The 22197-nt window shown below is 44.2% G+C and overlaps 1 protein-coding gene across 2 annotated transcripts in view; it reads left to right on the top strand.

The window, feature by feature from the left end:
• Positions 1-22197, top strand: part of LUZP2 (leucine zipper protein 2) — a 1193026-nt gene that overhangs the window by 726036 nt on the left and 444793 nt on the right. The gene's annotated exons all lie outside the window — the stretch shown is intronic.

Here is a 22197-nt window from a genome sequence, read left to right as displayed (position 1 = left end):
GTGTGGCCCGAGGGCAGTAGTCCGCGTGGGCCCACAGAAACATGTGGTTGGAATGCTATACACAAACTTGGTGTCACCACATTGAAGGCAGTATAGTGACATCAAATCAGCCATAATTAATGTTCTCTGCCATAGTGTAATCAAAACTCAGTTCCAAATGTGTGACCTACTAGTCAGCTGTGTATGCCGGTGGTGTACGTCAATGAGAGTGGAGTACTGCGGGACTGTGTCGCGGAGGCCGTGATGGTCTGAGGAGGCTGTCAGGGTCACGGCACTCGGGCTTGGAGCTTGCACTGGCACATGGTGGGCCCTCTTCGGCACACACCGGTGTCGGCAGGTGTACATTGAGGCCTGGGTGAACAGGGACGGGCAGGACTGGTTCAGGGACCAGCAGCCTGGGGTGCAGCAGGTGCACAGGATTGCAGGCAACACCGCTCACGGCGACGGCATCAGCCTCATAGCGGGGTGAGGGGCACCACCCTGGCAGAGAGGTTCAGGTATTCCAGAGAACCACACCCAGAGCTACATGCGTTTTATTCACACCCCTACGCTGGCTTGGCATACGCAGGGCCAGCCTACTCCGCTCACGCTTGCAGGGGGGGACGTAACAAGCTACATTTCCGGGATCTTCCCCACTGGCTGGGGTGACATGGTTGCGCCCACTGTCCACTGTCCACTTTCCTTCATAAGCTGTGCGATTGGAAAGCAACAGATTGCTGCTGCTATTTGTCCCAATTGCGTCCACTGTCCACCACATTCCAGACACCAGCGGTGGATGTTGACATGGATATGTGTGTGGTCTGCATCCTGAAATCTGGCCATCCCATCCACGCCACACTTGGCATTGTGTACATTCTCACTTATCGGTCACTTGCCTCCTCGAACATGCCTGGTCCCCACCTCTTCCCACAATCTGCTATTGTGTGGCTGAGGTGCCATGCCGTTGATGGCTTATGTGCATGGCTGGCCCAGGTTGACACTGTAAGTTGTGCTGTCGTGTCTGGTGGGTGGGCATGTTGTTTGGCATGTTGTATGTGAGTTTGTGACGTGTGCATTTCCAGTTTTGTGAGTTGCATAATTGTGGAGTTAAGGTGGGTGGTGTGTTCATTTGGTACTTGCCAACGAGCAGTGCATTTCCGTAGGTGCCAGCCTGGAAGCGCTGGTTGATGATGGGCTGTCGGAAGATGTAGGAATCATGCACACTGTCTGGGTGGTTGGCGTCGAGGTTGGCGGAGATTCCCCGGTGGTCCACTGCTGCCTGCACATTGATGGAATACATGTGCTTTAGGATGCGGTTATTGTGTGCAGTGTTTCCAGGGGGCACAAGTAGGACATGTGTGCAGTCAATTGCCCCATAACACGTGCGGGAAGCCAGCTGTGGGGTAGATGCCTTGCTTGGTCTCCAGCTGTTCCTGCGCAGTGTGAGGGAAGTATAGGAAGTGTGGTACCAAGCTGATGATGGCATCCAAGACAGTTGTGGGGAACTTGGATTGGGCTGGCTGTGAGACTCCTCCGGTTCTACCAGTTGTTGTTTGGAAGGTACCAGCAACATGTGCAGCACAGCCAGCAGCTTTGTCTGAGGTGGGATGTTGGTTGTCCGCTGTGTTGGTGCCGTCTGCTTGTGGGCAATGGTGGTAAGGATGCGTGGGATGGTTGCCCTTTTGAGCCAGTGGTGGGCACTGACATTCTCTGGTGTTGGGTCTTTGAGGCTGGTGCATTTTCTGAAGGTCCGCTGTCTTTGTCTGCGCTGTCTCTGTGGTGGTCCAGGGGTAGTCCGGGGGGGGTGCCGGTCTTGGTAGTGGTGGCCCTGTTGGGGCTCCGAGCTGCATGATCAGTGGCTCCATGGCATCTGTTGGTCTTCAGGTGTGACTGTGTCTGGGCTCCCTTTTCTGGTGCCGGTTGCCATCAGATTTTGCACCAGTTCAGAGCAGGTGTTAATTTCCTGCTGCTAACGCACCTTATCGCATGTTTTGTGATCTTATTACCGATCTGGCTGGTCGTTGAGAATGTTGAGGTGTGGTATTGCTGCGGCTTTTTGCTCGGGAACGCCTTCTCTACATCTCATTAGCGATAGGCGCCAGGGTAATCTGTGGCGATGTTTTTTGAGTATGCTATCGCAGGGAAACTGTTGATATCGGCTGTTTGCATCAGCTTGTGAATGTTGCAATGAATTTATCGCAACTTTGGCTGCGCTAACGTGCCGATAGATCCTTGAGAATATGCCCTACAGAGTATAAGTGTTGTGCAAGGTATGGAAGACTGCATGGATTTGAGCTTTTGTCTGTCATTGTTTGTTTAAATATTAGGGAAATCAACATAAAAACACAGGCCCAGCAGATCACAAAACATGTCCAAAAGCATCTAAAATAAACAGCCCTCAAACTGACCTGTCAGACCATTCCTTTGGGCGTCGCCTGATTGCACATATGCTAGCGTGACCAAGATGATAGTTCAATATTTAGCCACATCATGCAAGCAGACTTCAGACCTTATGTGTTCTGATGCAGTAGTCATTGATGACTTAGTTCATGTAAAAAGCAGACATCTCAGTATAACCATGTTTTAAGAAGCACATTGAATGGTCTAAGAAGTTTTTAGTTGCCTCCCAATCTCCAGAGTTAGGTGGTTGATTTACATGGAAGTAACTAAAACACATTAATGCAACACTCACGACAGGATGTAGCTCCAACAGCTCTTATCATCGTTTGGTGTAAATGTCTTTGTTGGAAACATGATTAGGGTTGCATCCTGGAAGTTAGTGGTTTGGATAATAATGAATGATAAAACTTTGTACTTGATAACTTTGGTGGTGGATTCCCATGTAATGTCAGTGCTTACAGCTCTTCATAGCATAAGGCATATTGTTGATCTTCTAGAATTTAAATATTTAAAAGGCTCACTCAGAGGTGTTAAGTAGTCTTTTCATGGGTGTTAACTGGGTGATATAAAATTGAGCATAAGAGGAAACAATGGTTACTGATGGGCTCCCTTATTGTTTTATATTTTTTGTACAAATCATACTGCATAACTAAATTTGACATTCACTCTCTCTCCACCATGCAATGGTGTTTGTGTGATCTCTATGACAGGTTTTAGAGTGGGAGGATGTGTTTCCAGTACAAATTCATATGATTATGGAATTTACTACATCACTGCACACATTGGCTGCATGCGTCACATTACAGCAGTTATTCAGTTAGTAAAATGTTTGGCGATATTTAAACAATTCTCCAACTTTGTCCATTTCTCAAGGGAGCAGTGTTTTTTACTCTGAACCAGGTCTGATAATTTTGTGGATTTGGCTTTGCATCTAAAGACATGGGTAGTAGTATCATTGGCACTCCCCAGTAACTCCAATGGAATGCCCCTTTAATGCAAAGTAGCATGTAGCAGAGCACAGCAATATTTGTGCTAGAATAACAGCTACTTTCTATTACCCAAAAAACTTGCAGTGGAAAGTAGATAATTTATCAAGACTTTGCACTGCTTTGACTCTGCAATGCCATAAAGTCTTGATAAATCAATTTCTGCATCTTGCTTCTTAGGTCCAAATATGATAAGAAATGTTAAGGAATTAATAAATTGCAGGTTGTTTCAGCTCATCCAGCAGTTAACTTCCACAAGGACTTTCTGAATCCTTACAAAATTTAAAACAAGAGCATACTGTGGTATGGTATACTGTGTTCCGTTCAGGCTGAGTGTGCCTTCTGTTCCATCCAGGTGTGTAATATTGTTAGCCATGGGAAAAGTGTGATGTCATTAGTGTGAATGTGCTATTATTATTTTTTTTTCGATATGTGGAATTTTTAAATATATTTTCCCCAAAGCTACAATATTTTATTGTTTTAAGATGTTATAACACTAAGGAAAGGCAGAGTTTCTGTAAGGAGTACAGGTAATTTTTTAGGTCTTAAACATAGAATTTGTCAATGACTTTAACCCAACTTGCAACAGGTGTGCTACAAAAAAAGAGGAATTGAGATGGGAAGGGGGGAGCTCAATTTAGCTGAGAAGCAGCAACTCTGTTGTATCCCCCTTTTAAGCCAATTGTACTGAGCTCGCCAGCTGCATTGTACCAGATCTTAACTGTCACAATACAGTATGGCATTATTGTCATGTCCAGATATTAATTGCAAAAATATTACCCCATTGGAGTTCATAATGGAAAATATATATCCAAAAGGACTATATTTTTGCAAATGATATTTTAAACACTATATTTATTTAAGACAATATTTTTGAAGACAATATTCTGACATAAAACCACCTATGCACTGCAAATGGACACTCCAATACTTTAACACAGATACCAAATCTTCAGAAAACCTAAAGGTGTTTGTGTGCCATCAGCTTGTAACGTTCAGAGGAGACCACAGGTGCTCATCATCAGAGCTATGTATTTAAAAGTTAAAAAGCAAGACAGGACAATTCCTTGGGTGTGAAAGGTTTCTAGCAACAAAAATGTAGGCACAGATTTACTATACTTTTGGTCCGGCGCTTATTTGACAGCAAAGGACAGTACTTGATGAAAAGCAACACTCGTGGCAAAGTAAATCAAATTATACCCACATACCTTTTTGACTTGAATGGTCGAATATCCAAAAGTTGTAAAGGTACTCAAAAGGGTAAGAGGAAATTACATGTGTAAATTCCCCAGAAGTGTCAGCTTCCCTTGTCATAGCCTCCCAGAATACGATTCACCCATGACCAGTTGCCTCTGCATATAATTTTGTACTAGAGGGCGTTCTTCAAGTACACATCGCCTGAAAGCCACCTTTAGATAGTTGCAAATAACCCCAGTGGCTTTTCAACCAGCTCTGTATAAATAATGCATAGCACCATTTGATACCATTCATTCAATGCGGTGCTGCTGATTTTCAGACGTCGTTACATAAGTTTAGTGAATCTGTGCAGCCATTGCCTGCTGAGTTTTGAGACACGCCTAAGAGTAATGGACTGACCCAGACTATTACCCTCCCCTCAATGTCTATCCTATGTGCCATGATCCATCAATACGCTATGGTCCACAGTTTTTAAACGTGCTCAAACATCTAGCAATAGGGATACAGTAGTCCTGTCCCTGTCCAACTGTTCGTTCCAATAGTGATCCGCAGTGGGGTGGGGATTTCTGTCTCTGTGATTTTCCAAAGAAAGACAGGCTAACTATTGACCAGAAATTAACAGAAATTGAGGGATCGTGCTATGATTTGTTGATAGGAACCGAATAATCACTCATTAAAGGAACATTTGATATCTACCTTTCTTTAAAGCTGCTTTAAATTATATTGCCAAGTTTTCTGCAGCATACATAAGAAGAGATGTTGATGGAACCACCACATCTACAAGCACCATGCTCCACTCCAGATCCATCATAATTGAAAAAAAACTGAAGGAAATATTAGTGAAGATAAACAGCCTGTCTGAAGCAGGCCATATCCTGCAGAGTTGATTGGCAGCATTATCAATAATGATCGCAATATTTTCCCATTTTTTTGGGAACGTTAGGCATGGACCACAGTTTGAAGGAGGCAGGCCCTGGTGATAGACTTCAGCCTGGGCAGTTCCTGGGTTTCAAGAGAAATAAATAGGGCAAACACTCCTAGTCAATAATATGTAAGAAAAAAAGAACAGAACCCTGTGGCTGCACCTCTGCTAAGGCGAGTGCACTCAGTTTAGGTGGTTAGAAAGCACATACAACACTTGCATGCCCCTGATAACGCGATACATATAGGTTTTGAATAAATCATGGGAAAATACTTCAGTGACAATACACCTACATTTCAGAGTTTATCCTCCATCCGAATCCCATATTCATGTGCCAATTTTTGTTATAGCTTCCCATATTCTAACTTTCTTTTCGTTTTATTTCTAACCAATATTCAACTCCAGCTTTATTACCCATTGGGACTCACTCAAACATCAGTCAAAATTAGGAAATATTGTAGATTTCTATTTTCTGGCTAACAATAGTGGCCAGCATCACTATTTGTTGAACAATATTGATACCAGTAAAATGCATTTTATTACAACCAAACATGAAACCCTTAAGTAGAAATCTATTCAGTTCTCTGCTTTAAGAAGCTCTCTACTTCGGTCGAATTGCCCTCAATACACGGGTATAAAATGCACGCATTCAAATGAGCTGCACCTTCTGAATTACATGTTGTGTAACAGTGTGTAAGATGTCAAGACATTATGCATACCCGAGCCACGGTTCAATGTGTATGATGTACTGTAACAAGAACATTGCTAGTGGCATTTTGAAGCAGTCACGTTCCTAGATAACGAGCAAATACAACTGACTGCAGGACACGATTCAAGGCAACATCTATGTGTACCGTTTGAACATGTTTCCATCATTGTAGTCTGTATCTGATGGCCGCAATTTAACTCAACATTGGGATACTACATTGGAGGTATTCGGAATTATAGAAGATATCATTAAAAGGATGCAGGCCATTCCTCGTGTCTTTCTTTATTTTGAATTTTTTGACAAAAGGCCTCTAATTTGAATTTACAGAAGAAGTAAGAGTTAATTACTATGTTCTCTGTGAAGAGTATCATACCCCTTGAAGCATCCCTCTGTCAACACTGAGTCCGATGGTAATCTTATAGTATGGTGCACGACTGAATTTGACTGAACTTTATTTAATGAATGGGAAATAAATATTTCCCCAAACCAGGGGGTCTGACATCACGAAGGTCCAGCTCTTCATCCTAGCTTGCATGAGCTGCATCCTGAATCACATGTACACATATTGGGGGCTGTTAGATTTAGTTAAATAGCAATCCAGGCTACTGGGTGAGATCGCTGCTCCATGGCACAGACTCAGGCAGCGGGCATCTGCCGGTGGCATGTAAGAACCGGATGTGATGAGATCAAGTAGCCCAATAGTAAGTCCTGCAAAGTTAAGTCTCATGCGATGTAAATGTAGCAACACTTTCATGTGATGTAATCACTACTGATGTAGCGCCTGCGATGCAATGAGTGCCAATGTAATAACAACAATATAACGAGGGTACAGGACACTTTTCAAAAACCAACAGTAATATTTACCGTGGTGCATGTAATGTTGTTTGTCACTCTGTGGCTTTAAAGTTGAATATACCATGTCCACTCTGGACTTGGAGTGTCCTTTTCACGTGACCAAGTCTTTCTGTTTTAACGTATTTTCTCGGTGGCCGTGGTCTCGCTTAGTTTCGACTGACTGCACACCCTTTACGCAGCGAGCCTCTCGAATCCGGTGCGGGCCCGAGCAGCACAGCTCATTGCCTATGCATGAGCTCGACGGTTATATCCCGGGTGTGCTCACCACATTTTCCCACTGACAGATTGAGAAATCTATTGCTGCGCAGATTCGTGGGGCAGTGACAGAGCGCCGCGCGCATTGGAACCTACCTGCTATCACAACCAAGCTTGGCACCCTTCGGCACACCGCGTGCCCTGAAGCTCAATGGACTTGGACGTGTGTTCACATTCTAAGCGGGATAAATGCAATATCTGTTGAAAACTAAGCAATTAAACTGAGCACAACACAGTCACTTACTTTAAATTACAGTGTGACGTTATGAACATCGGTAAATGCTGTTTGTTAGAAAAATACGTCTACAGAAAACAAAAACGAAAACAGAATACTCTGTTTCAACATGAAAAGTGTGGACTCTTACAAGAACCCCCTTCCTCTTGTTCGTTAGTCGCTCCTTTTTTTTCTTAGAAAACTACTTTGAGCTGCGTTGTGCTGGTTCCTAAACGATCAAACTCAATTATAAATAGCAAATGGACATATTGATGCAATAAGAAATTGGGCTATTAGCTGTGCAGGATGTGAAGCCTGCACTAGTGATAGGTCCACATATGTCTCCACACTGGAGACAAAGGACCCAATTGTAGCACTTGACTCTCTTAGGGTTAGGATGCCCAAGGCCTACTTGGTGGAGGTAAGTAAGTAAGTAGTAAGTACAATTTATTGTTTCTGATTAATTAAAACCATTACAAGATCATAGTAAGTACATATTTCATCAATTTTTAAATTTGAGAGCAGTCTTAAAAGGAAAATGGGTTAAAAAAATAAAAGTTCAAGAAATGTTCATAATTCCTTGTTTTTCTGTACACCTTCATCTGTTTTAGGTTGTTTGAGCTTAACTAGTTTCAGAAATTTTACCAACAGACCATTCAGATGTAAAAGTCTTGGGTCAAAGCATGCAATGACTGCTTGTCTCCGGGTACGTATGTTAAGTTCGTTGAAGGTGGTTTTCAGGAGAGCTACTCTTTCCTCTTTTAGCTTTTTGCAGGAGCATATCAGGTGTTCCATATCTTCTTTCCCTGAGCCACACAGCCTACATGTGGGCCCACAATCTTTTCTCAGCCAGGGTTGTAAGTGGGGTGTGGCTGGTAAGATTCCAAGCCTATGTTTTAAAAATGCTTCTTTTGATTTCCTGCAATAACCCAGCCCGAAGTATGCCTGTAGCCCGGGCGATTTGTAAGAGCTCATTATCATCCATGCTTGGCGTCTGTGGGCAAAAGTAGCTTTGTCCTCTATAAAGGAGAGTCGCTTTATGTTCTTATTTACAACACGTTTAAATTGTGCGTTCGAAAGGGAAGTTTCCCATAGATCTTTTAGACCTGTCTTTGCTAGTGACTCCTCTAGGTAGTTTTTTGCAAGTGCAGTGGAGCTGCCACGCAGGTTTTCCCAGAGCTGGTGAGTCAGTGTGTTTTCAGGCGAGATCTTTATTTTATACCAGCATTTGATGTATGATCCTCGCCTAGCGAGTAATTGCTTGGTTAAACCAAATTCTAGCCGGATTTGAGCCTGTGAGGTGTATGATGGTAGATTTAAGAGGACTCTGTAAGCTTTTGAGATAGTTGTGTCCAGCAGTTTTGCGTCTGTACCTCTTAAGGCTTCACTACCATAGGTAATTGATGACTCAATTTTTGCTTGTGCAACACGCAGTAGTGGCAGAAGAGTTGGCCCAGACAGATTGGTTTTAAGTTGTCTGAGAGTTGCTGCGATCAGCATACCTTTCCTCTTGGTGGCCTCAAGATGTCGTGAAAACTGGCCACCCCTGTCGACAATGACGCCAAGATATTTGTATTCAGAGCAGTTCTCAATTGCCCTTGTCCCAAAGGACCAGGAGAAGGATTTTTTTTCCTTGGATATTGTCAGTGTTTTGGTTTTTTCAATGTTGACTTCGAGCAGATTGTCCTCAGCATATCCGTGTAGTACGTTGATAAGGTGTTGCAGGCCTACCTTAGTGTGACTGATCAAAACCACGTCGTCTGCATAGGATATGCTGGGAAGGGTTCGGCCCCCCAAACGAGGGGCGTGTGCGTTGCAGGCCTCTAGAGCTTGGTGGAGGTGGTGTGGGCTATTAATCGCCAATCACTGGCACGCAATCAAAACACCCCCTCTTTTCTTACAAATACACTGCTAAATACTATGCATTCATTTACAAATATATGACAGACTAAAGTGCTGATTGGAAAACAGCTATAAGAATTGTTGTTGTATATGTAAGTCCTGATGAAGGTCGTGTGAACCATCTCGATTTCAACTGAAAGGCCGCGTCAACAGATATCTTTTATATATACAAATTAATTTCATTATAATGTAATCTTGGAAAATGATTTATGCATTTGATGACCACATTATTTGATGAAGTATTTTTAAAACGTATGTATTTGTGTTTAATATGCGTATTAAATATACTTTTGCTAAAACAATAGATGAACATTTTCAGCAAACATAGTGAGATAGAGATTAATTACATAAAGTTTTCTATTTTACATTTTTCATCCTTTTATGATATTGCTGATGTTTGCATATATGTGTACCTAATATTGTTGTTTGGAAGTGCTAATTGTCAGTTCCCAGAGGATAGTAAGCACAAAAGTGAAAGTTGTTGTTGTGTACCTGGGAATTACTGTGTCCCTTTTTTGTCAGTAATGGGTGAGTCTTATTAAGTTTGTGAGTCTTTCTTTGACATGTTAGGCCACCTAAAATGCAGTCATATGACCAACCACTAGCATTCCCTATTTTTCTACAATGTAGAACAAATATTCCTGATAAATGCTTCAATAATGTGATGAAAGTCTCCCCAAGTAAAATTTCCTGATACCTGGGAGACATAGGGTTACATTTCAAAAGATAATCGAGAGGGGGATGCTGCACCTGCGCTGGCCAAACTACCTCCTCAAACATGTTAGTGGTGCCTCTGGCCTTTTTTGTGCCAACCACTAAGCAAAAACCATAACCAAATGGAAGCCCTGCAGGGCATTATAAGATGCTCCCAGCCTGGAGCTTTAATATTATATTATTAGCTGTCCTGCAACCACACGTAAAGTTTCTTTTTCATTTTTCTTTTTGTAGTATGACTGCCCTAGTCCCAACCAGAACATCCCAAGGCCAGCCTTAAAATTGGGGATAATGGAGGGAGACCTAAAGGCCTACTCAATACCAGCGGGCTCCCTCATGTTGAGCATACTGCAGTGGCTAGTGTGGGAACCAGGCGCTCCTCTTTCCAATGCACTGCATGTGTGCAGGATGCTGCTGTACAGGGCCTTTCCTGCAAACCATTCACGGGTAAAGGGAGTGGGGAGGTGGCATTTGGGAGAGCAGCAGTCCTCTTCTGGCCTCAGGTGTTGCTTGGACCACGGGAATGAGGTCTTAAGGCCCCTTTTGTTGGGTCACCAGCATTCTTGCATTGTGGAATCTGTGGTTGCAGTCCCAAGTCCCTCTAGGAACTCAGTACATTGCTGCTGTTGCCCCTGGGGGGGTGGGTGATGGCCACTAGGGGAGATAAGTAACTGGAGGAGTGGGCCCAATGTATGACTGCTCCTCCAAACCCCATAATTAAATATAGGTACCCCAAAACCTGGGCACTGGCCTACCCAGGAGTATTTTTAGGGAAAAAGAGCATTGTGCAAATATTTTGGCCATTGGGCCAAGTCTTCCCCCAACTGGTTCTCAAGGGGTGTAGGAGGGCAAGCCTCACTGGCCTTGGAGAGACTGTCTATTCCTGGTGTCAGCTGCAGACAGATCGCAGTCAATCAGGGCATCAGTGAGCCTGTCCTTTAAGCTTTCATCATGTTGCCGCTGTCGCACTCCAGGTCCAGGTCTAGCTCTCCTTCACGTTGTTTACACTCAGAGGTCGCCCACGACACCTGCCCCCACTAAACCTTCAACAAAGGACTCAACGCATCATCAGAACCCTCTCTAAAATACTCAAAGCCTCCATCAGCACCACAACCTTTCCAACAACATAGAAACATGCAGCTGTCAACGCAGTGCTGAAAATCACCTAACGCAGACTCCACCAAGCGCACCAACTACCGTCCCGTATCACTCCTACCATACCCCTTCAAAGTCATGGAAAAGGCAATCAAAGGCACTTATCAGCTCACATCACCAATCAGAAAACCCTAGACATCTCGCAATCAGGATTTGTTGGGGCACCAGCATCCTGCATCCAGGCACCAGCATCCTGGCACTGCGTCCTCAGTGGTTGCAGTCTCAAGTTTCTCTAGGATTCAGTATATTGATGTTGTTGCCCATGGGGAGATGGTGGCTGCCAGGAGAGTTAGGTAATTGGGAGAGAGGGCACCTCCTCCAAAGTCCATGATTAAATATAGTTACACCAACACCCGGGCCCTGGCCTACCAGGGGGTGTTTTTAGGGAAATGCAACACATCGCTATGCAGCTGTTGTTCAATGATTCTTTTCTCTCAGAGGGGTCAAGAGTCAAATTCTTTAGACAGACATATCTTGGCACCCGTTGGGCCATGTTTGATGATCTTGGACTCCTTTAACTCATGGTGGTGAGCCATAGCCGGCAGGAGCATATTCAGCAGGCCTTCTGGCCTCAAAAGTGGTGCACTCAGTGGGGAGCTAATTTCACCGGCTCCCTGCAGCAGCCTTCTCCACAACTGTGTCCTCCACAGACCCCATGGCCTCCTGTTTATTGTGCAGGGCATTTGAGGGTAGTTGAGTCCAAGTCTTCTGCCAACTGGTACTCAGGGGGTGTAGGAGGGCAAGCATCACAGGCCTTGGAGAGACTGTCTAGTCCTAGGGTTAGCTACAGGCATAGTTTGCAATCCATCAACGCATCAGGATCTTGTTTTTGCAGCTGTCTATCATATTTCTGCTGTCACAGTCCATGTCCAAAGTCTTGCTCTCCTTCATGTTCTCAGGTGCCCAATACGCCCCCTGCTTCCACTACATCTTCAACAAAAGACTCACCTCCATCATCAGAAGCCCCTCTAAAATACTCAAATCCTCCTTGAGCACCGCAACCTTGCTAACAACATGGAAACATGCAGCTGTCAACGCAGTGCTGAAAATAACCTAACACAGACTCCACCAAGCTCACGAACCACCATCCCATATTACTCCTACCATACCCCTTTATAGTCATGGAGAAGGCCATGAAGGATGCGTCAGCTCACATCACAAATTAGCAAACCATAGACATTTCGCAATCAGGTGTTCACCCCAATCGCGACACTGAAACAGCCCTGATCACTGCTACCAATGACGTCAGGCTGATCCTGCACAGAGGAGGGCTGGCATCTCTCAGTTTCCTGGAATGTATTCAAATGGCCCTGATTGCATCTACTGATGTCATCAGGCTGATCCTGGGCAGAGGAGGTATGGCAGATCTAATTCTCCTGTACCTCGCTGACGCTTTAAACATCATCTCACCTCCTGTCTTCATCCAACGTCTGCACGAGTCAGGCATCCAAGGACACATTCTTACATATCTTGCCTCATTCTTCACCGGAATGATCCAGTCAGTCAAAATGCCACCCTGCACATCAGAGACTCTGGAACTCATCTGTGTTTTTCCCCTACTCTCGGTCCAACACTCATCAATATATACATGACCACTCTATCAAGCATCATCAGATCCCACAACATAGGAGTCCTGTCCTATGCAGATTATACTTAATTCATCGTATCCATATTAAATGGAAACAAAACAACTAGCATTGAGACAGGTTCACGGCTTGCATGACCAAGATCACCAGATAGATGAAAGACAACTGTCTAAAACTCAACACAGACAAAACGGAAGTAATCATCTTTAAAAAACATACCTCAAGCTGGGACTCCCCTTGGTGGCTACCACTCCTTGGGCGCACCATCCATGAAAGCAAGAAACTTAGAGATCATCATTGACCATACACTGAACATGACTCAGATCAATGTGGTTACCTCATTGAACTTCCACCTGCTGAAATTCTAAAAAGGATTTTCAGGGGGCACCTACACGACACCATGGAAATGTTTACTCAAGCCCGCACCAGCAGCCACCTCGACTACAGCAACAGCCTCTACACGAGAGCAACAAAAAAGCTTTAGCTCTAGAGTGCTCTAGAGTGTTTTGAATATTAATGAAAATCTCTCCTTGGGTCATGAATTTAATCACTCAGGAGATTTATGTGTATGTGTGTAGCCACCCACAACATCTATAAATTATGTTGGTGGTGCTCCTGGCCCTCCCTGGGGCACCACAATGGATCCAAAAATATGTAAACAAGCCCTTCCAGGCAATATGGAGTGTCCTTCATGGAGAAGTAAATATTTTAGCAGAGGTCCTCCTGCTGCTTTCTTTTTCCTCCGTAGCTCTGGCAGCCTTCTTTTTTCTTTCTTTAGATTGGTGCCCCGGTCCCACCTGGGGCACCCACAGCCACATACATGGTAGGGGCAGTGAGAGAAACTCACACCTGTGCTTCCCGGCTAGCTCTCTATCCACCCATCATGATTTCCTGTTGGGGTGGGAGCCAGCGTTTTCCTTTCCCCACCCACACTCTCCTGGCTGGCTTTCCCTGGTGCTGGCCTGGCTACTCCCTCCAGTCATGGGGGATGAGGCCTCTTTTTGTCATTGGTGCTGGCGGATGGGGTCCCATGGGCCCATATTGCATGCTCTGGGTCCAGTGGTAGGGGTCCCTAGGGCCAGAAAGAGTCTGGGCTCCTACCCATACCCCTACCCACGCTTCTTCCCATGCCCCCTCCCTAGGCAAATTAAATAATGAATGTTGGAAACATTGCATCATCCTTCAGTTCTAATTCTGGGATCACCTGCAGAGAGAGACTTTAGTCCATTACAGGCATTAAATAGTACATTAAAATCTGGTATAAACATTAAGTTGGGATTTCAATCGTTTTTAAAATGAGAAATTCATGTATTTCTCAAGTTGCTCCCAATTGAAATTTAATATATAATAAACGTAACAAGGTAGTCCAGTGTTTCCCTATGAAAGAAGACAATCTTGCTATAGCGAAAATAGCTTTTAGGGGTATTTCACTGTAAGGACACGTTCAACATTAGCTTTTACATGCCCTACTTTTAAATATCATGCTCCATATCTTTATGGGCGATAATTCCTACTTAGGGATGACATATTAATATTTGCCAGGAAATTTTAGGTCTGTCAAAAGGGGTTATTTTGATAGGCCATTTGAACTTAAAACTGCCACAGACAAGCTGTGTGCAGCTACCGGCTGCACACAACAATAGTCTATAAATTTCAGCCTGCTCCGGTGTGCACATGTGTGTGCACACATATTCACATGTAACTAGCATAGGACCCCTTACCGTAGCTATGCTGCATCCACATTATTTGAAAAAATTAATACTGGCGGCAAACACCCTCCAATCACCACGAAATTACTAAGAGAGAAACTCAGTAAGTGAAACTCACCAACTGTAAAGGTCCAAAAACCTGGTGATCAAGAGGACAAAATCACGGTGGACTAAATGAGAACCTGTTAGAAATGGGTACCCTTTCTTCTAGTAAGGGTTAGGGGGATGCACACTTTAGATAACCTCTGCTCACCCCCTGGGTAGCTTGGCACGAGGAGACAGACTTATCTCAAAGACAATGTGTAAAGTATTTGTACTAAAAAAACACAGTAATAGAGTGATAACACCACAAATGGACACCACACATGTTTAGAAAAATAAAGTATCTTTCTTTATCTAAACTCACCAAGACCAAAACGACAAAAATCCAACATTTAGGTAATGAAATAAGACTTTAAAATAGTTATGCAAAAATAAGACTTGTAGAAAACAAATAGATCCCCCTGCGGCTTTTGCAATGTTGTGACAGCAATAAATCCAAAGTAGATCGCCGACCACAAGGAGCGCGGCTCCGGGCATAGAGTCACCTGGACCCCCAAACAAGCAGTACCTTGGAAACGACGTCTATGACAATGCACAGAGTCGTGGAGGTGAGGCGTCGGAGTTGAAGTTGAGGCCGGCTCCCTGGCTGCCACGGTAAAGGCGAGGTGAGGCACTGTGTCCATGTGTCGTGTCCAGGACAGGGGAAGACGGTTGCGTTGGCGGTGAGGTTTCGGTTCCGGCGACGATGCGAAGTCGGCAAGTTCGTGGAATCACCCTTGGTGGTTATCGCCGCTGTGATAACAGGGTGCAGGCACTGCTGATGACGGAGCCGATGCGAGTGCTGGCTTCGGGCACAGCTGATAACTGCAGGCTTCGGCGGGCCACCGGGACTCGCTACAGATCGCGGCATCGCTAAAGGCATTCAAAACAGTTTTTTTTGCTTCTTTTAGGTTTCTTCCAGGAACAACCTCCAGAGGCCCAAACGGGAATAGGCACCTCCTGGCTGGTCAGAACTCTCAGCAAGAGGGTTCAGGGGTGCTGGGGGTCCCAGAGACTTCAGAACAAGAGGCCAGCACACACAAGCCCTTAGAGATCTTCTTCAAGCAGGTTCACAGCAAAGTTCCAGCAACTGTAGGCCAACCCCACATAGCACACACCAAATGGGCAGTACTCCTCATCACAGCTCTTCAGCTTTTCTCCTCACAAAGGTTACTCTTGTGTCCAGACGTAATCTAAAGTTCTGGGATAGTAGGTCTAATACTTATTCCCAAAAATGTATTTGTTCTCTTTGTGCAAGGGTCTTTGAGCCCAGTCCAAACCAGTTCTGTCCTCACTGATGCAGTATGACCACAGGGGGTGGAGACAGCATTGTGCAAGGGAGACAGGTCCTATTCAGATGTAAGGAAATATCCTTCCACTACTCTAAATTCATGCAAGATCTATTCAGCTCAGCTATGAGTCATCCAGGAAGGGCCACACACACCTAAATCCCCAGTTGCTGTTTACAGTGAATGCACATCCCCAGCCTCTGTCACTGAAAACCAGACAGTCAATACACAAACAAGCAAAGGCACACAGAATGGTTTAAAAAAATGGCCTACTATCTAAAAGCAGCATTTTCAAACACACATTTAAAAACCATCTTTACGAAAAGATGTGTTATTACATTTTAAGTTCAGAGAGTACAGAGAGCCTAAACTTTATTTCTCTATCTAGTCCCAATAGGAAGATATACTTGTAAGATCTTACAAAGCATTTCCTTTTCTATTCTATGGGGCAGATAGGCTTTCAATAGTGAAAAACAAAATGGGCAGTATTTCACTATCAGGACATGTCACACACACCAGCACATGTCCTACCTTTCACATACACTGCGTCCTCCACAGGGGGGTACCTGGGCCTACCATACTGGTACCTTACATGTAAGAAAAGGAAAGGTTAGGGACTGGCAATTGGGTGGACTTGCCAAGTTGACATGGCAGTTAACAACTGTGCACAGACACTGCAGTGGCAAGTCTGAGATGCATTTTCAGGGCTACTCATGTAGGTGGCACAATAAGTGCTGCAAGCCCACTAGTAGCATTTGATTTACAGGCCCTGGCCCAATTCAGTTTACTTTACAAGGGACTTACCAGTAAATTAAATATGACAATCAGGGAGAACCAATTGTAACGACAATTTACACAGGGAGCACTTGCACATTGACACTGATCAGCAGGGGCAAAGTGCCCAAAGCATCTGGGCCAGCAAAAACAAAATTCAGCACAGCATCAAAAACACAGGAGGTAGAGGCAAAAGGTATGGGGTAACGCCAAAGATGCCAAATCTAACAGAACCCATTTGCAATACATGTCTAAAGCTAGTCTCTGATGCATAACCCTTTGATGTACCGATAATCCAGAATCGTATAGAACATATAAGTAAACAAGTATCCAATGAGCATTACCTCAAAGTCTTGTTTTAGGGTTTCAGGAAGTATGACCATTTCCTGAGGAAAGTGACTCTATCCCCAAAGAATTTGGGGGAAATTATGTTTATATAGTACAATTTCTTATTGTACTGGACAGTCTTTGAAAATGTGCTTGTTGAGGCACCTGCACTGCTGTCAATCTTGCAGATTCTAACACAGTGCACTTCGGTATGATGGAATTAAGGGGCATATTTACAAGGAAGTGGCGAGGCGCGCCTTTAGCCTCCTTGGCTGAACACCGTGCTCCACCATTTCTGAAACATAGGGCTCCACCGTTTTTACAACAATACGGTGCAACCCTGCGTTTCCCCCCTGTGCTTGTGCTAATTTAGCTGCCTAGCGCCAACGCAGGAATCCCTGCACCATAGTGCAAGGGTGTCTGTATTGCAGGGGAAGATCCTTCATGTGCATGAAGGTGTCCCTTCCTGCACATAAACAACCTTTAAATTGCGTTTTGTAACGTTTATGTGTGCTGCTTAATGCAGCACACATAGAAGTTGCAAAACATATTTTTTTTAATGATAATGTATGTGCAGGATGGGACACCTTCCTGCACATAAACAATCAGTGGCATTTTGCTGCACAATGCAGCACACATAGAAACAGCAAAAACGAGGAGAAATAAAGCATTTCTCCTCATTTCACCAGGGTAAGACCAGGTTTTCTCTGGTCTTAAGTTTTTGGCAGTGCCCCATATTTATGCCACCCTTGTAAATATGGGACAGCATCAAAATCAATGGGTGTTGCAGTGGAACACCCATCGCAACTCCCATTGCCCTCTCCTTTCTCACTAAGTATAGCCTAATGACAAGTCAGCGTTAAGTCATGTTAAGTGGCTTAACGCTGCCTTGAAAATAAGGCGAATGCTCTATCGTTGTGGTAGCGATAGGGGCTTGTAAATATCACCAGCCCACTCTCCTTGCAGAAAGGGTTCTCAAAAAGCATGAAAATGCAGGCGTGGGGTGCTTGTGTTTTCATTTGTGGGCTGACTGAACACTCATACGATTAACAGTACGCTTCCTCATAAGGCAGAAGTGATTTGCGATTGCTCAGTTTCCTGTGTAAGCACACATTCATTTGAAAAATCGCCACCTCAGCGTATCAGCAGTGCTGAGTCAGTTCCCTTCCACAGCAACAAAAAACCTTGCTTCAGAATGGGCATTGTACACATAGCCTAGTGCGAGTCATCATCTTTCTCAACTCCACAGAACGAAACTGTTTTTCAGAAGCCGAATTCCGAGTCACCCCGCAAGCTTCAATGACAAAACCTACTATTCCTCCATTTAAAAGAGGCATTCTGCAGCTTGCCTCGTCAAAGGCCTCCATAGGGTGGATAGAGTGACATCTAAGCTCTCAGATGTCTATGGCTCAGTCTGTCTACGGGTGCTTTCTTTAAAACAAGATGCATCATATACAATACAATAAATTATGGTATTGTGCAGCATCTGGCAGCATAGCATAGTCAAGAAGCCTTGGTATTTTTAAGGAAGCAATGGCATTCAATAGCTAAAATCAGCTTTTTTCCAATGCAGGCAAATGCACCGTTGATAGTTTGTTAGGGGCCCCTCAGGCTTTTGTTTGCAGGCTGCAATATTTAGAGCCGCTACAAGAGGTCCCACAGGCATAACTTGCACTTTTCACAAATCCATACTTCAGGGCAAGTGTAAAATTCACACACTGTAGAGGTGGAGGGAGGATGTTGTCATGGGAAGCTAGGTTAGGTACATATTGTAGGTATGCCAGGCATGTATACGTGGGCACATGGTAGTATGGTCGGTAAGTATATTGCAGGTAAGCCGTTGTATTAGTAAGGTAACATGTAAAAAAGCCAAGCACCAACAGAAGACCTTACCAACCGCACCTCACAAATAATTCCAGTCAATAAGAACCTGATGCACCACATATCCAGTGCCAGCTGATGTGTGATACTGCTGCCAAGCTCAACCAAATAAGAAACAATCGTGCACCCAGAGATATACAAGTCCGAGAATCTTTGGTTTTGTAAAAAATATTCTTCTTTCCTTTAATTCTCATTTAATGCATAACATCCATCAATTGAACATCCAGCCAACGCGTTTCGTTCAAAAGACATTTGAACTTGGTCAGGGCTTTTGTGTCTTAGTAATCATTAGATTCCTGATTCCACAAATTGAGTTAACAATATCCACATGCATTACCTGTGCCCAGCAAGATACAACTCAATGATATCCATGTTTGTAGGTCAAGTCTGGCAAATATTTGCGTTTGATCCAACTTTGAATGAGGCAGTGGTATTCCCCAAATGATATCTGAATCCGTATCACATCTTCACAGTATCACATCACATTTTCAGGCTGATAGCTTGGCACAGAGCAGTAATACATCACATCTTCAGACTAAGGTTCTGAAGTGATGCTGTGAAGATGTGATAAACTTTGCCTCAAACTATAGCTTTAAATTATGCTACTCTTCTCTCTCAGACAAATGACACTATGTCCTCGTGGGGTCGCCTTCAACTATCATAGACGGGTCGCATAGCGGCAGTAAAAATGACTGTTCTTACTCCCATTCTTCCTCTTTCAAGCGCTTCCCCTGACCCCTGTCTAATGCCATGTGCACATTACAGCGCACTATTAATAGATTTATTTGGGATAACAAGAAACCACGCTAAAAGAGCAAAGGTAGATTGTGTTTTCCCTCCATTATCCTTTAATATCAAGCTACCCATCTTAATATCTCGTAGAATGGAACCGTTCTCCTTCGGAGAAGCACTGGTCTTTCATGGACCAAGCTGTTGCCGGCACCAATATCTGGCAGAAAGTCTGGCTCCCCTACAAACATTGATCCTTGGACTTACACTCTTCACCGGTGATGGCCTCAGCACTCAAAGTATGGGGCAGTGTTGCTCTATCAATGGGCCTCACAACGTTCCATTCTCCGATGATGCAGATCCTTAAAAACCCAGGTTTCTCCCCGGGTCATGATACTTTGGCTTTTAGATGCTGGAGCGAGGGGTTCCCTTTTTGACCACGATAGGATCATTCCATTTGAGCAGATGAAGGTGGACTACTCCCTAATCCCAATAGATTACTTTACATACCTCCAACTAAGACACTAGGTGACGTCTTTGTAATACAAACAAGGTGCCACCAGTCCCTTGACTATTTTTGAACAATGGCTGATCCATAAGACAAAATCTCCTCCCTTCTTTCTAAAGGGAAACAAAGGGCAGCATCCAAGCGATTGCTACATTGGGAGGCAGAGTTAGGGCAGACTCTGTCGAGCAAAGAATCGGATGGCGATTTGTACAGGCTGCACCCCACGACTCACAACATGGCTAGTATGGAGATGACTTACAAGATTGCAGCCTACTGTTACCTTACCCCAGCACGCCTGCATAGCTGGGATCTAGGTCATCCCAGAGAATGTTGGCTCCTTCTGACTGGCTCTCTTCTTCACAGTCTATGGCACTTCCCCAAACTTTACCACTTCTGGACACAGGTCCTGGATGATTTAGACTGTGCTTTTTATACCAAAATTCCTAGATTCCCTCCATACACTGTCTTAGACTTACAGAACCCCTTGGCCTACCTGTTGCGCTCCAAACATGGCAGACAAGCGGCCCTGGTGCTGGGGGCACTTTGGGGTACAGAGGAAATTCTGGATCATGTTTCATGGCTGCATAAGCTATATTACGTTTTTGGGTATGGAGCTTCTATCCTTGACTGCTGACTTCAAGGCTGACACCTATTCAATCCCCTGAGCACTCTTTATCCAGATCCTTGCCTCTGAGTTTCGGGAGCTTACATGCCCAACGTATCAGCAGCTCCGACGCATGATCCCCACAAGAGCCAAGACCTCACCTAAACCACTAACTCTCCTATATTTTTCTATTTATTTTCCCTACCGCAGATCCTAGACAATTACCTTGAGCGATTAGAGAACTTGTGTGAAGGAGCAAAGGGTGGGAGTGGGTGGGGGGAGAGGAACTTTGTTGTTTATTCCTCTCACTGTTTTCAAAATTGCTTGTCAAACACTGCCGGCTTTTGGGTTGTAGCCAAATGGCTGTGTCAAATATGCTATGCTTATCCTACGCTGCCGGCCCTTGGTTGAAGGTGGATAGCTATGTATCATGCTCTACAGGTTTCAATAAAATGAAATGTTCCATAAAGTGTAATTTCCAAACTAGTAACATAAAATCAGACTTTACCATAAAGTTATGTTTTAAATTACTATTAAAATTAATCCTTGAACCATTTTCCAAGTTACTTTCAAATTGGATTTAGCACTTATTAAATGTAAATGTGTAAACCAGTGGTAACGTAGGGCATAGCCAGTCTTGCCACAGTGGAAAACAACTTTAGAGGTTTTTCACGACAAAGGTATGTAAACCATGAAATGTACATGTCCTACTTTTAAAATCCCACTTCCCATGCCCTATGGGCATTGAAGGCCTACCTTAGGGGTGGCATATATGTATAATAAAGGAAGATTTAGGCTTGGCAAACTATTTATTTTACCAGGATGAAATGGTTCTTTAAAACTGCACATCCAGGCCTCGGCGGCAGGCCTGAAGACATGCTTTGTAGGGCTACCGTGGTGAGAGGGACATTGAGTACTTCAGTGTGGCAGGCCACTAGTGGAATTCAATTTCCTGGCCCTGGGTACAGGTAGTACCATATAATAGGGACCTATAAGCAAATTAAACGTGCCAATGATGTGTATGCCTAGTTTCATGATGTTTAAAAGGAGGAGCACAAGCACTTTTTCACTGATTAGTATGGCTAAAGTGTACTGAGTTCTAAAGCCAACAAAAATATGTAAAAAGGCAAAAAAATCCTAGGTGTCAACTTTCCAATAAACCTGAAACCCTGGACCTAAATAAGTAGTGCCCTGCCTCTACTGCACTGTAAGCCCATCAGTTGGACATATTTCCCAGTGTGCCCCATCCTCCTGGCACTTTCCGCTGACTATTCCAGTGGTCTTTTCTCCATGCCAGATCCACCCCAGCGACTGGGGCATGTGTACTCCCACCTTTTACTATGTTCTACTGCTTGGTAGTTAGCGTCCTGGTACTTAAACCTACATTCATGGACGATTTAAGGACCTCTACTATCTGGCCA

Source organism: Triturus cristatus, chromosome 3_1, assembly GCF_964204655.1.
Source record: "Triturus cristatus chromosome 3_1, aTriCri1.1, whole genome shotgun sequence".
Taxonomy (NCBI): domain Eukaryota; kingdom Metazoa; phylum Chordata; class Amphibia; order Caudata; family Salamandridae; genus Triturus; species Triturus cristatus.
This window is presented reverse-complemented; position numbering and strand designations above follow the sequence as displayed.